Source organism: Musca autumnalis, unplaced genomic scaffold (assembly GCF_047663935.1).
Source record: "Musca autumnalis isolate F117 unplaced genomic scaffold, ASM4766393v1 scaffold_4, whole genome shotgun sequence".
NCBI lineage: Eukaryota > Metazoa > Arthropoda > Insecta > Diptera > Muscidae > Musca > Musca autumnalis.
The window spans coordinates 52,324,543-52,337,012 of NW_027411977.1; the positions used below are offsets into that span (position 1 = coordinate 52,324,543).

The 12,470-nt window shown below is 38.4% G+C and overlaps 1 protein-coding gene across 3 annotated transcripts in view; it reads right to left on the reverse strand.

Annotated features, from left to right (window-relative positions):
• Positions 1-367: 367 nt before the first annotated feature.
• Positions 368-12,470, reverse strand: part of shep (RNA binding motif single stranded interacting protein alan shepard) — a 1,233,958-nt gene continuing 1,221,855 nt past the window's right edge. For all 3 annotated transcript variants that reach the window (XM_073985862.1, XM_073985863.1, XM_073985864.1), the window contains one exon: positions 368-554. The gene's annotated coding sequence lies outside the window, so the exon portion shown is untranslated. The remainder of the gene's footprint in view (positions 555-12,470) is intronic.

A 12,470-nucleotide genomic window follows, 5' to 3' on the forward strand; every position in this document is an offset into this window, starting at 1 on the left:
TATTTAACTTTTATTTTGCATTTTTGTTTTGCAAAATGTTTTGTGTTACAGTTTCATGTTGTTGTAGTTTTCTTTTTCTTTTTGTTTTCAGTTTTATTTTTTTTAAATCTTTAAATAATAATGATTTTGTTGTTGTTGTTGTTATTATTATTTTATAGTTTAGTCTTTGCTTTACTGTTTTGAATTTTTCCCCTTCATTTTTTTCTTCTTGTATGTTGTTGTTAATTATGTTGTGGTTTCAAGTGTTTGGTTGCTGCTGCTTCTGTTGTTGTTATTGGTTTCCCTTTCTTTTAAAGGGATTTTTTTTTTATTTTCATTAAAATACAAAAAGTTTCCTTTTTTAAATTTGTAAATGAATGTTGTTTAATTTCTTTTTTTGTTGTTGTTGCTGTTGCTATCGTGTTTTTTGTTTTATATCAGTTTTAATCTTTTTCACGTGTTTCTAAATACTTTCAGCCACATCATTAATAGTTGTTGTTGTTCTTGTTGTGTTAGAAAAATCCAGTCAAAATCAGCCCCTTCAAAGTGCCACGTGCGGTATTAGAATATTACATCTGAAATGGGAAAGGCATTATTTTCATTTGGTTAGTAGTCGCTATAGAATATTTCCAAAGTTAACGAACTTTTCCTATATTATAGGGAAATTATAAATGATATGACGATGATCTAAATTATTATAAAAGCAGTTATTTACAATGAGTATTTTACAAGGACAGTTGTGATTTTAATCCAATATGAATTAAATGTTTTTATACCCTCCACCATATGGAGGGTATAATTAAATTTGTCATTCCGTTTGTAACACATCGAAATATTCGTCGGAGACCCTATAAAGTATATATATTATTGATCAGCATAAAATTCTATGTCGATTGGACCATGTCCGTCTGTCCGTCCGTCCGTCCGTCAGTCCGTCCGTCTGTCTGTTGAAATCAAGATACAGCTCGCAATTTTAAAGATAGAGAGTCAAAATTTGGTACAGAAGTTTTTATTACTTACAGGATGGTTGGTATTGAAAATGGGATATATCGGTCCACGTTTTGATATAGCCCCCATAGAACGGTACCTCCCGATTTTCGGTATTTTTAAGGTTTTAGCTTCATTATCCTACCAAAATGGCTGAAATTTGGTACATAGTCTTCATTAGGGGTATAAAACTTTCCCACAGAATTTTGTCGGTATCGCTCCACACCTTCATATAGCCACCATAGAACGGTACCTCCCGATTTTCGGTATTTTAAAGGTTTTAGCTTTATTATCACACCGAAATGGCTGAAATTTGGTACTTAGTCTACTGGCTGAAATTTAGTACGTAGTCTTCTTTAGGGGTATAAAACTTTCCCCTAGAATTTTTTCGGTATCGGTCCACACCTTCATATAGCCCCCATAGAACGGTACCTCCCGATTTTCGGTATTTTGAAGGTTTTAGCTTCTATATCCCACCAAAATGGCTGAAATTTGGTACGTAGTCTTCTTTAGGGGTATACAACTTTCCCCCAGAATTTTGTTGGTATCTGTCCACACATTCATATAGCCCCCATAGAACGGTACCTCCCGATTTTCGGTATTTTAAAGGTTTTAGCTTCATTATCACACCGAAATGGCTGAAATTTGGTACTTAGTCTATGTTGGTGGTATACAACTTTCCCCGAGAACTTTGTCGGTATTGGTCCATGCCTTCATATAGCCCCCATAGAACGGTACCTCCCGATTTTCGTAATACTGAAGATTGTGACGTCAATATCCGACCGAAATGGCTGAAATTCGTCATTTCGCCTTCCAAGAGTTATAAAATATTCCAGAAGAGTATTATCAGTATAGGTCCACGTCTTCCTATATCCCCATAGAAGCGTACTTCTTGATTTTCGGTATTTTTTAAGTGTTAGCCACATTCTGTTAACGAAATATAGTAAATTTGGTATTTAGTCTTCTTTGAGCCTAAAAACATTCCGTCAGAAATCTGCCGGTATAGATCGACGTTTTGAACTAGCCCCCATAGAATGGTACCTCACATTGTTTAACCGAAATTGCTCAAATTTAGTATTAAGTCTTCTTCATACACGAAAGGAAACTAATTATTCCATTTTACTTCAATACAGCTCGTGGTGGAGGGTATAACAAGTTCGGCACGGCCGAACTTAACACCGTTCTTACTTGTTTTTTAATATTAAACGATTAGCCGATGAAAAATACTTTCAACCTATGATAGCAATTAGGCTAATGTGGGTGTATAGTAGGTTTATGATTTTTTGACATTTTTCTCAAAAATGATTTCCTGTAGCGAGAATGAATGAATGCATAATGCACAATTAAATGCATTGATTCCATTTAAATATTAAAAAAGGAAAAGGGTGACGTAGGGGATGGAAGACACCTCATTCATCTCAAGTGGACACTGACCTCCCCGTGGTGTCACCTGGGGAACTGCCTTTAACACCCGTTAAAAGTAGTGAGCTAACATGTGCCGCGCGTTCACCCATAAGAACTTTAAAAACTTGGGTTTGGGCGTCGGGTTAGTAACCCTCCCCTAGAAAAAACAGCCTACTATGAAAAAACGAAAGAAAAGAAAAACAAACCCCTCTAAAGTTGACGAACCCCGCAAACGTTTTAAGGACCATGATCTGCGAATCTGCACCTGGAATGTTCGCACTCTTTATAGAGAAGGTACAGTCTTCGCATTGGCAGACGTACTTGAAAAGTACAAGGCCGATATTACTGCCATACAGGAAATACGATGGATTGGGGAAGGCGTCACAACAACACCTAAAGGTGACGCACTGTATTATAGCTGCCATGACGTAAAGCATGAGTTTGGTTGCGGATTCGTAGTTAGTCGGAGACTAAAACATCTGGTATCCAACTTCACCCCAGTGAATGAAAGACTTGCTGCAATTCGAATAAAAGCTAAATTCTTCAACATCAGCTTTATTTGCGCTCATGCTCCCACTGAAGAAAAGGACGAACAGACCAAAGATATATTTTACGAGCGCTTAGAAGAAGGCCCAAACATTGATTCGGACCACTATCTTGTTGCAGCAAAGGTACGTAATCGTCTAAACGTTGCAAATAAAGCACGAACAGACACAACGCGGAAGTTGGACATCGATAGGCTGCAAACACAACAGATAGCCACAGCATATTCCACTCAACTAGCCCAATTGCTTAACGCGAGCACTCCTTGCCCCGATAACATAACAACACAATGGAAATATATTTCCCACTCCATGCAAACAGCCGCAAAATCCATACTTGGATTCCAGAGACCACCACAAAGAAATTCATGGTATGACCAGGAGTGTCGTGCTGCTACCGAAGATAAAAATGCGGCATATAGAGCTACTTTACAATCAGTAGCAACGCGTAGCGCACGAGAGAGATATCGGGAGAAAAGGAGAGAAGAGAAACGTCTTTTCCGCAAGAAAAAGAGAGAAATGGAAAAGCGGGAGTGTGAAAAAATCGAGATGTACAGGAGCCAGAATGAAGTCCGAAAATTCTACCAAAGAGTGAAACATTAAACAGATGGCTTTGGTACAGGCACATCCTCCTGTAGAGACCAGCAAGGTAATCTGGTAACAGATACAGATAGCGTGCTCAGGATATGGAATGAACATTTCTCCAATCTGCTGGTATCCAATAGTAGCGAAGACGATGATACCACAGATCCAATTCCAGAAGATGATATAGAATGTATAAGACCCGGCCAAGATGAGGTAAAAACAGCAATCAACCGGCTTAAGAATAATAAAGCAGCAGGAGCCGATGGCTTACCAGCCGAGCTGTTTAAAACCGGAGGCGACGCTCTGATAAGGTGTATGCGTCAGCTAGTTAGCACCATCTGGCAGGAAGAACGCGTACCCGACGATTGGGACCTGAGCATCCTATGTCCCGTCCACAAGAAAGGAGATAATACTGTATGCTCCAACTATAGGGGCATAAGTCTTCTCCCTATTGCCTATAAGATAGTGTCAGGGATATTGTGCGAACGACTAAAGCCAATGGTCAACGAAATAATTGGACCATACCAATGTGGCTTTAGACCTGGCAAGTCCACCATTGACCAGATATTTACCCTGCGGCAAATCCTAGAGAAGACCCAAGAGATGCAGATCGACACATTTCACCTTTTTTTCGATTATAAAGCAGCATTCGACAGTCCCCTCCGATCAAAGGTATTCCATGCAATGTCTGAATTTGGTATCCCCGCAAAGCTCATCCGGCTTTGTAAGATGGCTTTAATTGATACTAGGTCCTCAGTTAAAATTGGAAAGAACCTCTCCGAAGAATTTTGTACCAAAAGAGGTTTCAGACAAGGAGACAACCTTTCGTGTGACCTATTCAACATTTTGCTGGAAAAGGTAATACGAGATGCAAATGTCAAAAGAAGTGGCACAATTTACACCAAGCCACATGTTACTTGCCTATGCTGATGACATAGACATCATGGGACGATCAGTAAAGGAAGTAACTGATACCTTTAGGAAGGTCGAAGCAGAATCTGCGAAAGTGGGTCTGGCGGTAAACGGCGAAAAGACCAAATTGATGGTGTCGAAGCGCAAAGCGTCCATAGAGCTCGGACCAACTGTGGAAGTTGGTACCTAAAATTTTGAGGTAGTTAAAGACTTCGTCTACCTCGGCACTGCCATAAACACAACAAACAACATCAGTTGTGAAATAAGAAGAAGAATTGTATTGGCCAACAGATGCTACTATGGTGTAAGTAAGCAATTTAAAAACAAAGCCACATCTCGTCAAACAAAAATAAGACTATACAAAACGCTGATACTACCCGTGCTAATGTTTGGCTCCGAAGCATGGGTACTTGCGTCAAAGCGAAAAACAGATAGGAATGGAGATATTTTCTTAGTTCGGTCTATGGAACAAATGTTCTGTATTGGGCCAACTAAGTAAGTAAAGGTAAACAATTTTTTGTTGCACGTCATGGTAGAACAATATAAGGTAACAGCATGTTAGTGTCAAATTGCATACGACATTTTATATATTTATTTCTATGTTCGATGTATATTAGGGATATATTTGTTGAGAAAAAATATATCATTCAGAAAAAAAACTATTTCCCATAATGTCTTCTTCATATCAATGTCATGTACCCTCCTCCAAGTCCGAACGACGTGCCGCCCACTAAAACCCGCTTATAGAGGCGGTACAACATTTGTTAATATGTGTGGTATTTTGTTAAATTTGAAAAAAATAAAGCCCTAATAAACATGTATTTTTGATTTCAAAAACAAAATATTGAAACAGCTTCTCTTTTCGATGAATTTTCAGCGACACCAAACAGTTTCGCAAGAATTCTACTTTGTTCGAGAAATTATGCATTATGTGGAATTATATGGAAAGATTAGTTTTTTTTCACATTTTTCGACAATGTATACCCCTAATGCCTAAATTGTCTAATCTAGTCTAAAAATGTGTTCAGCCAGGTGAAAGGTACCGCCTATGGGGCTATATCAAAGTGTCTACCTATCTTTACAAATTTTGGTGGAAGAGTTTTATAACTGCAGGGAACCTCAGAAGTCAAATTCCGGGTAGTTCCGTCAAACAATTAAGCTAAGACCCTCAAAATACCGAAAATCATTTGGCCTTCATAATATTTTGTCCAAACGCTTGAGTTTAAAGACGGGCCATATTGGTTCACTACTTCAGGTACACCACCCCCCCCCCCCCACAAAAGTTCAAAAATTTTCGGAAAATTGTGCAACCGACAACTCTTGAAGGGAAGGACCGATTTGGTCCATACTTTACGCATCCTAATATATCTACCAGATATAGATCAGGTTTGAATATGGACTATATTTGTCCATTCCTTCGGGTACCTCCCACACAAAATTTCGGATAAGTTTGATTTCTGTTAAAGCAACTTGAAATCGCTGTCTCAATTACGACGGTAAAAGTTTTTTTCAGTGGCAAGTCCATACTTCTTGAGAAAACAGCCCGAAAGTTGTAAAAAAACCCCTATGGCACCATATATAGTATTGGTCCAAAATTTGGCCTTCCTCATATTTTGTCCTAACTTACTTTAACTTCTAAAATGGCCCATATTGGTCCTCTCCTTAGTATACCTCATCCACAACGGTTCAAGATGTGTGACCAGCCCCCCCCCCCAATTCAGTAACTTTTTAACAACTTTACTCATTGCTTATTTTACAACAATTTCATTTGTTTGTGTTGTAGTTGTTACAAAAACAAAATAAATTTTAACAACTTTTCAATCGATAAAAGTTACAGAATAGGCCAACAGGTGTCGTTTAGGGTCTGTTCGGAGATCTTTTGGAAATTTATACCGATGATGTTCTTTGTGGTCCTGTTTACCGCCATATTCTATTTTCCGTTGACAAGCCAATGCTTCCTGGCATACTGGTCAAACAGGTATACGATAACCGACTGAAATGACTAGTGGACTATGTCGGCCCATTCTCTCCTCCGCAAAACTTTTTAACAATAATCCTAATCCACATTTTTATCGGCAAGTTCAAATGCCCAAAAAGTGCCACAAATTTCTGAAAAGACCCTAAAACATTCGATCTGTCCGTAGATTAAAGTTTCAATTCACATAGGCTGAGGGTATATCTCTGTCGGCAAAGCCGACTGATACTTTTTACTTGTTGGTGCTAAGTTTCATTACACCAGAGAACCTCAAATATAAAATAAAATAACAGCTTGTTCGGTTAAAAATTGTAGCTAAAATCCTCAAAATACCGAAAATCTGGAGGTACGGTTATATGGTGGCTATACCAAAACGTGAACCTATGTTGACAATTTTCGGAGGAGATGTTTTGAGACCACTGGGAACGTCAAATTTCAAATTACAGCTAGTTCGGTTAAAAATTTTAGCTAAAATTCTCAAAATGCCGAAAATTGGGAGGTACCGTTATATGGGGCTAGACCAAAACGTGAACCTATGTTGAAAATTTTCGGAGGAGATGTTTTGTGACCACTGGGAACGTAGTTCGGTTAAAAATTGTAGCTAAAATCGTCAAAATACCGAAAATCGGGAGGTAACGTTATAAGGGGGCTATACCAAAACATGGACCTATGTTGACGGTGTATGGTGGAGATGTTTTGTGACCACTGTGAACCTTAAATATTAAATTACAGGTAGTTTGGTCAAACAAATGTAGCTAAAATCCTCAAAATACCGAAAATCAGGAGGTACCGTTATATGCGGACTATACCAAAACGTTGACCGATATAGCCCAACTTCGAACTTGTCCTGCCTATGGAGAAAAAACACTCGGTAAAATTACAGCGCTACGGCTCATTATTGTGGACGCTTGAATGATTACAACAGACGGCTGTCCGTCTTTTCTCCATAGGCAGGTCAAGCTATATCGGCCCACGTTTTGGTATAGCCCCCATATAACGGTACTTCCTGATTTTCGGTATTTTGAGGTCTTTAGCTATATTTGCTTACCAATCTACCTGTAATTTTTTATTTAAGGTTCACAGTGGTCACAAAACATCTCCACCATACACCGTCAACATAGATCCATGTTTTGGTATAGCCCCCTTATAACGGTACCTCCCGATTTTCGGTATTTTGAGAATTTTGGATAAAATTTTTAACCATGGCTTTATCGACTCAGAATTTTATCCTGTTCAAGAATATAAAGATGGCCTTGTGGTCTTCTTTACGACGCCACAATTTTCTTTTTCGGGGGCAAAGTCCATACTTCCTGAGATAACGACCTAAAAGCTCCACGAAACCTTGACGGCATTAACATAAATTGCAAATCCGCAAAACAACTCTCGCAGAGAATTTCTGATTGGTCTCAACTTTGCACATCGTATTATCTCATCTAGTCATGTATCAGGGTTGAATATAGACTATATCGGTTCCGTCCTTCGGGTACCTCCCACACACAATTTTGGAAAAGTTCAGCTCAGCTCGGATTGTTTTGAATTTTCTTTCTAAAACTACAACTACACACGATCCAACCACTACACACGGTGTCAAAGGGATTTTTTTTCCACCTTTCAGGCTATTTTATCAGGAAGTATGGACTTGCCCATGATGAAACTTGTACTGTCGTATAGAGGGCTGTGAATAGAAGTTGCTACAACAAAAATCAAAGCGATTCGAGAGCAGGTCCTAAACTGAACTTTCCCGATGTTTTGTGTGGGAGGTACCCGAAGGAGTGGACGGATTGGGTCCATATTGGAACCTCATCTAAGTCTGGTAGAATTTCACGACGTGGAAAGTAGGGACCAAATCGGTTACTCCCTTCAAGAGTTATCATGCGCACATATTTTCCGAACATTTCCGAAGTATTGTGGGGACAGGCTCGTGTGGATTGGTGCAAGGAAATGGTGAATAAAAACGATCGTTGTTCTTTAAACGACGTTTATAAGATCACCATAGACGACGAATCATGGATCTATGCCGAAACAGAATAGGAATTGACCGTTTAGGACTTCAAAAGCGAGCCAAATCCAACGAAAATTCTTCATGTGAAAAGCTCTTCTTTCACATCGATTCAAACCAGCGCCTGTTTGACCGGACAAAACGTGGAATTGATGGGTCATCCGCCATACAGCCATGACTGGGGATGACTTTATTTGGTTCCAGCATATCAAGAAAAAAGGGCGTGGTCAACGATTTTCGTAACCAGAAGATGCTATAAAAGCGTTCAAAAGGCATGTTTTGGAGGTGTCTAAATCGGTGTGGGAAAAGGGATTCAACAATTGGTTTAAGCCTATAAAAAAAGTATAAATCATGCTGGAGACTGACTGGAAAACGTTGCTAAAACCTTCAAAATAAAACAGTTCAGTACTGTTATATTGGGGGGGATATGTTAAAATTTGTTTGCTAATGCCAGCAAGAAAATCGTTATACTGTTGCATACTGCAAAAACTACCCGAAATAATAGCTCACCGATATGGATTGTCTTCGAACTCGATATAAATTTGAACGAAATATTACCAGTTTTAAAGCTTGTTGTTGATTTGGTTGATTCAGTTGTGCGCACCAGATAGGCTGTCAAACGGGCGGAAAGGGCAAAATCAACTCTAAATTGGTGGAATCGAAAATAATAATAATTCAAATAATACCTCTAATAAAAAGCTTTGGCTGTTTTTGTCAAATTCATCATTATAATTAGCAGTGCACTCTAAACATTTAGAATCTGTCAAACAAATAATCAATATCAATATATGTATGCATGTATGTATATAATGAATAGTTTTTATGATTTCCTTATCAAGTGATTGATGAGTTTCTATGATAATATGCTTTTATATCTGAAATATATACAATAAAATGCATATAAATTGAGTGTTACCCTAAAGAGTTTGTGATGAACAGATTTTAAGCAAACAGGCAAGCAAAGCAGGCAGACACTAGCAGCGCACAAAAATGATTAACACGAATGAATGAATGAATGATGTACGGAACAGCATTTAAATCATGATAACAAAAAACAAACCAAAAATATTGAAATGAAATAATAGCGAGTAAAATAAAAGTAAATTACACACAGTTTTTTATACTAATTACTCTTAATTGTAGGACAATTTTAATTTTTGTGATGGTGACGATCATGGTCATTGTCACCATTAATGAAATATAGGTATGTGATGAAAAATATAACACCAAACAAATAATCAAAAAATTATAATTGATTAAAAACATTGATGCTAATTTATGAAATTATAATGTTTATGTATCTAAGCAACAAAATAAGCTACGAATATCACATGCACTAAAAAAACAAGTCAAGTGAATCCGTTTAACTATTTTAACATTGAACCTTAAAACCTTCACGTTGTAATATACTTAAAATTTATTATTTGCTTTCGAACTGACCGATACATATATAGTATATATAAATAAATACGAAGTACATCCCAGCAAAATGTTAGATGCCAAAAATGCTATTCAATCATGGGTGTAAATGATCTGGCATGTCATCTTTTTAGCATCTTCATCGATGAATTTTATATGAGCGTGGACCCCAAAAGATGCTATTCATTTTTGGATCCAAAGCATGTCATTTACACCAATGCTTTGACATGTCATTTTCACCAATGCTTTGGCATGTCATTTCCCCCAATGCTTTGGCATGTAATTTTCACCAACTCTTTGCAATGGTTGTGATTTCGAGTCTGCAACAACATCAAGCCTATTGTAAATAATTAATCTTATATATTTAGAAAAAGGTGTATAAATAAAAACACAAACTTCATCTCTATTGGATCAATGGAATGGGTTCAAATGCTGATGAAAAGATCGGATCTTTCACGACTTCCTTCGCATTGGCTCAAATGCTGATGAAAAGATGGGATCTTTCACGACTTTGTTTAAACCAATGCAAAAGACGCCATGAAATCACGCCATCGCATGGAACCCCTTCCTTCAAATTTTGATGGGCATATTTCTATTGTGGTTTTAGAAATATTGTTAGAAACCAGTTTGAGATGATTGGAAGAAGAATTCAATCTCCATGTGAGACAAACTCACTTAAAAGACAATATGCCTGGGTGGCGTAGTTCTTTGTACCATAAGGTGATTAGGACAACTCTCGCGTTAACAGCCCAGCAAAATGTTCGATGTCAAGGATGCTATTGCATCATGGGTGCAAGTGATCTGGCATGTCAACTTATTGGCATTTTCACTCATGAATTTTATATGAGCGTGACCACCATAAGATGATATTCATTTTCGGATCTTAAGATGACATTCATTGTTGGATCCTAAGCATGTCATTTTGACCAATGCTTTGACATGTCATTTTCACCAACCCTTTGGCATGACATTTTCATGTCTTGTTTGGAAAAATGGAAAATTCTGTATTGAAATATGATTTTCATGACAAACCAAACTCTTTATTAATTCAAACTAATTCATGAAATAACAGAACTAATTTGTCAGCATAAAGTGTACATTTAAAATTTTAATTTAATCACCGCCGCTGGACCGCAACAGAGTTTACTTCGTCCACTCTCAGCCACTGATTTTGTTTCATCTTACAAAAGCTTTTCTATTATCTTCTCATCACCAGTTCAGATTTCGACATGGACTCCAACAGCACTCCTTTAAGAATTTCCAGTTCGTGAACCTACATTTAATTTTTAATTTTGTAACTTTATAACAAAAATTTTGGAAATGTATACTCTTTTGTTTTGATGTCGCTGCTTATAGGGATGTACAAATCGACTTGTTTGTCTGTAGTGACCTGTACAAATGATTCAAAAGCTGATGAAAAGATCGTATCTTTCACGACTTGCTTTGGACCAATGCAAAATATGCCATGGAATCACGTCATCGCATAGAACCCCTTCCTTCAAATTTTGCTGGGAGCCGAGGAAGAACTGCAACGAGAGTATGCCATGGTGTTGCCGTAGTGTAAGAATTGTTGGCTCTTCATGCAGATGTTCACTGATGACATGGTGAATTGAATATGATCCCCGGTGCAATGATGAGGTGCAATTATGTTCAAGGACCACAATGACATCGCATAGCTTACCACTGACCGACCTATTGCGTTATATGTCCACAAGGTTTCTTTGTCTGGATCTCAAGTTCTCTCGACTAGGACATCTCAGCTAGTTGCAGATAGCTTTGACAAGCGCGATCGACGTGAACATAGTGTCGAATCTGACCCCTAAAATCTTGGGGTCGGAATTCTGCGCAGTGCATGTGACGAACAGAAAGGCCGTAGACTTAATTCCACGTACTGGCATAAACGAGTGCCACCAACTCTGTTCTACCACACGGTTTATTCTGGTTGAATCCTCGAGTAATAAGCGATAGCGTGCAGTGCTGCTTACGGAACTCATGGTGATGATCCGCAAGTGAATGGCTACATCTAATATAAAGCCTCTACAGATGTGGCTATGGGCGAAAATAAGCGAAATCGGTCTATATTATTCACATTTGCTGGCATCCGTGCCTGGTTTTACTAGCGGGACCACCCTGCCCATTTTCCTTTGCAGACTTCGGGCACGCTGTGGTTGCCTAGCGAAGGTTGAGAACTTTTGTGAGATACTCGACCTATTTTGAGTTCCTAATGACATTTGCAACATCATTTATTGAAAATTACGGTAGTTTCGTTTCGGCTTTAAGCGATTTCATGCGTGGTAGTATTGTTCTATTCGCCCTGTCACTCCAGGTGTGCACCACAAATTGTGGATTAAGTCAGCCTTACATCGTTAAACGTGTTTGAGGTCTTATCTTTCTTCTTTCCGGGGTTCGAGTGTGATTTAACCGTTACCCACAATTCACTAATTCCGACACCAATGATGGAACTTTTCAGATTATTTAGCCACTTGCTCCGCCTGTGCTCGCCGGTCAACCAATTGACTTTTAGTGTCAGCTCTGTAACGCTACGGTCACTAACGTTGGCTCGACGAAGCTCAAACACGATCATTTGCTAATCCCGTCGCCTCTGCTGGGAAATTTGGTCCCACTTTGGGTATTCAACCAGCAGGTATGTAGCGAGCAGTAGCATCAG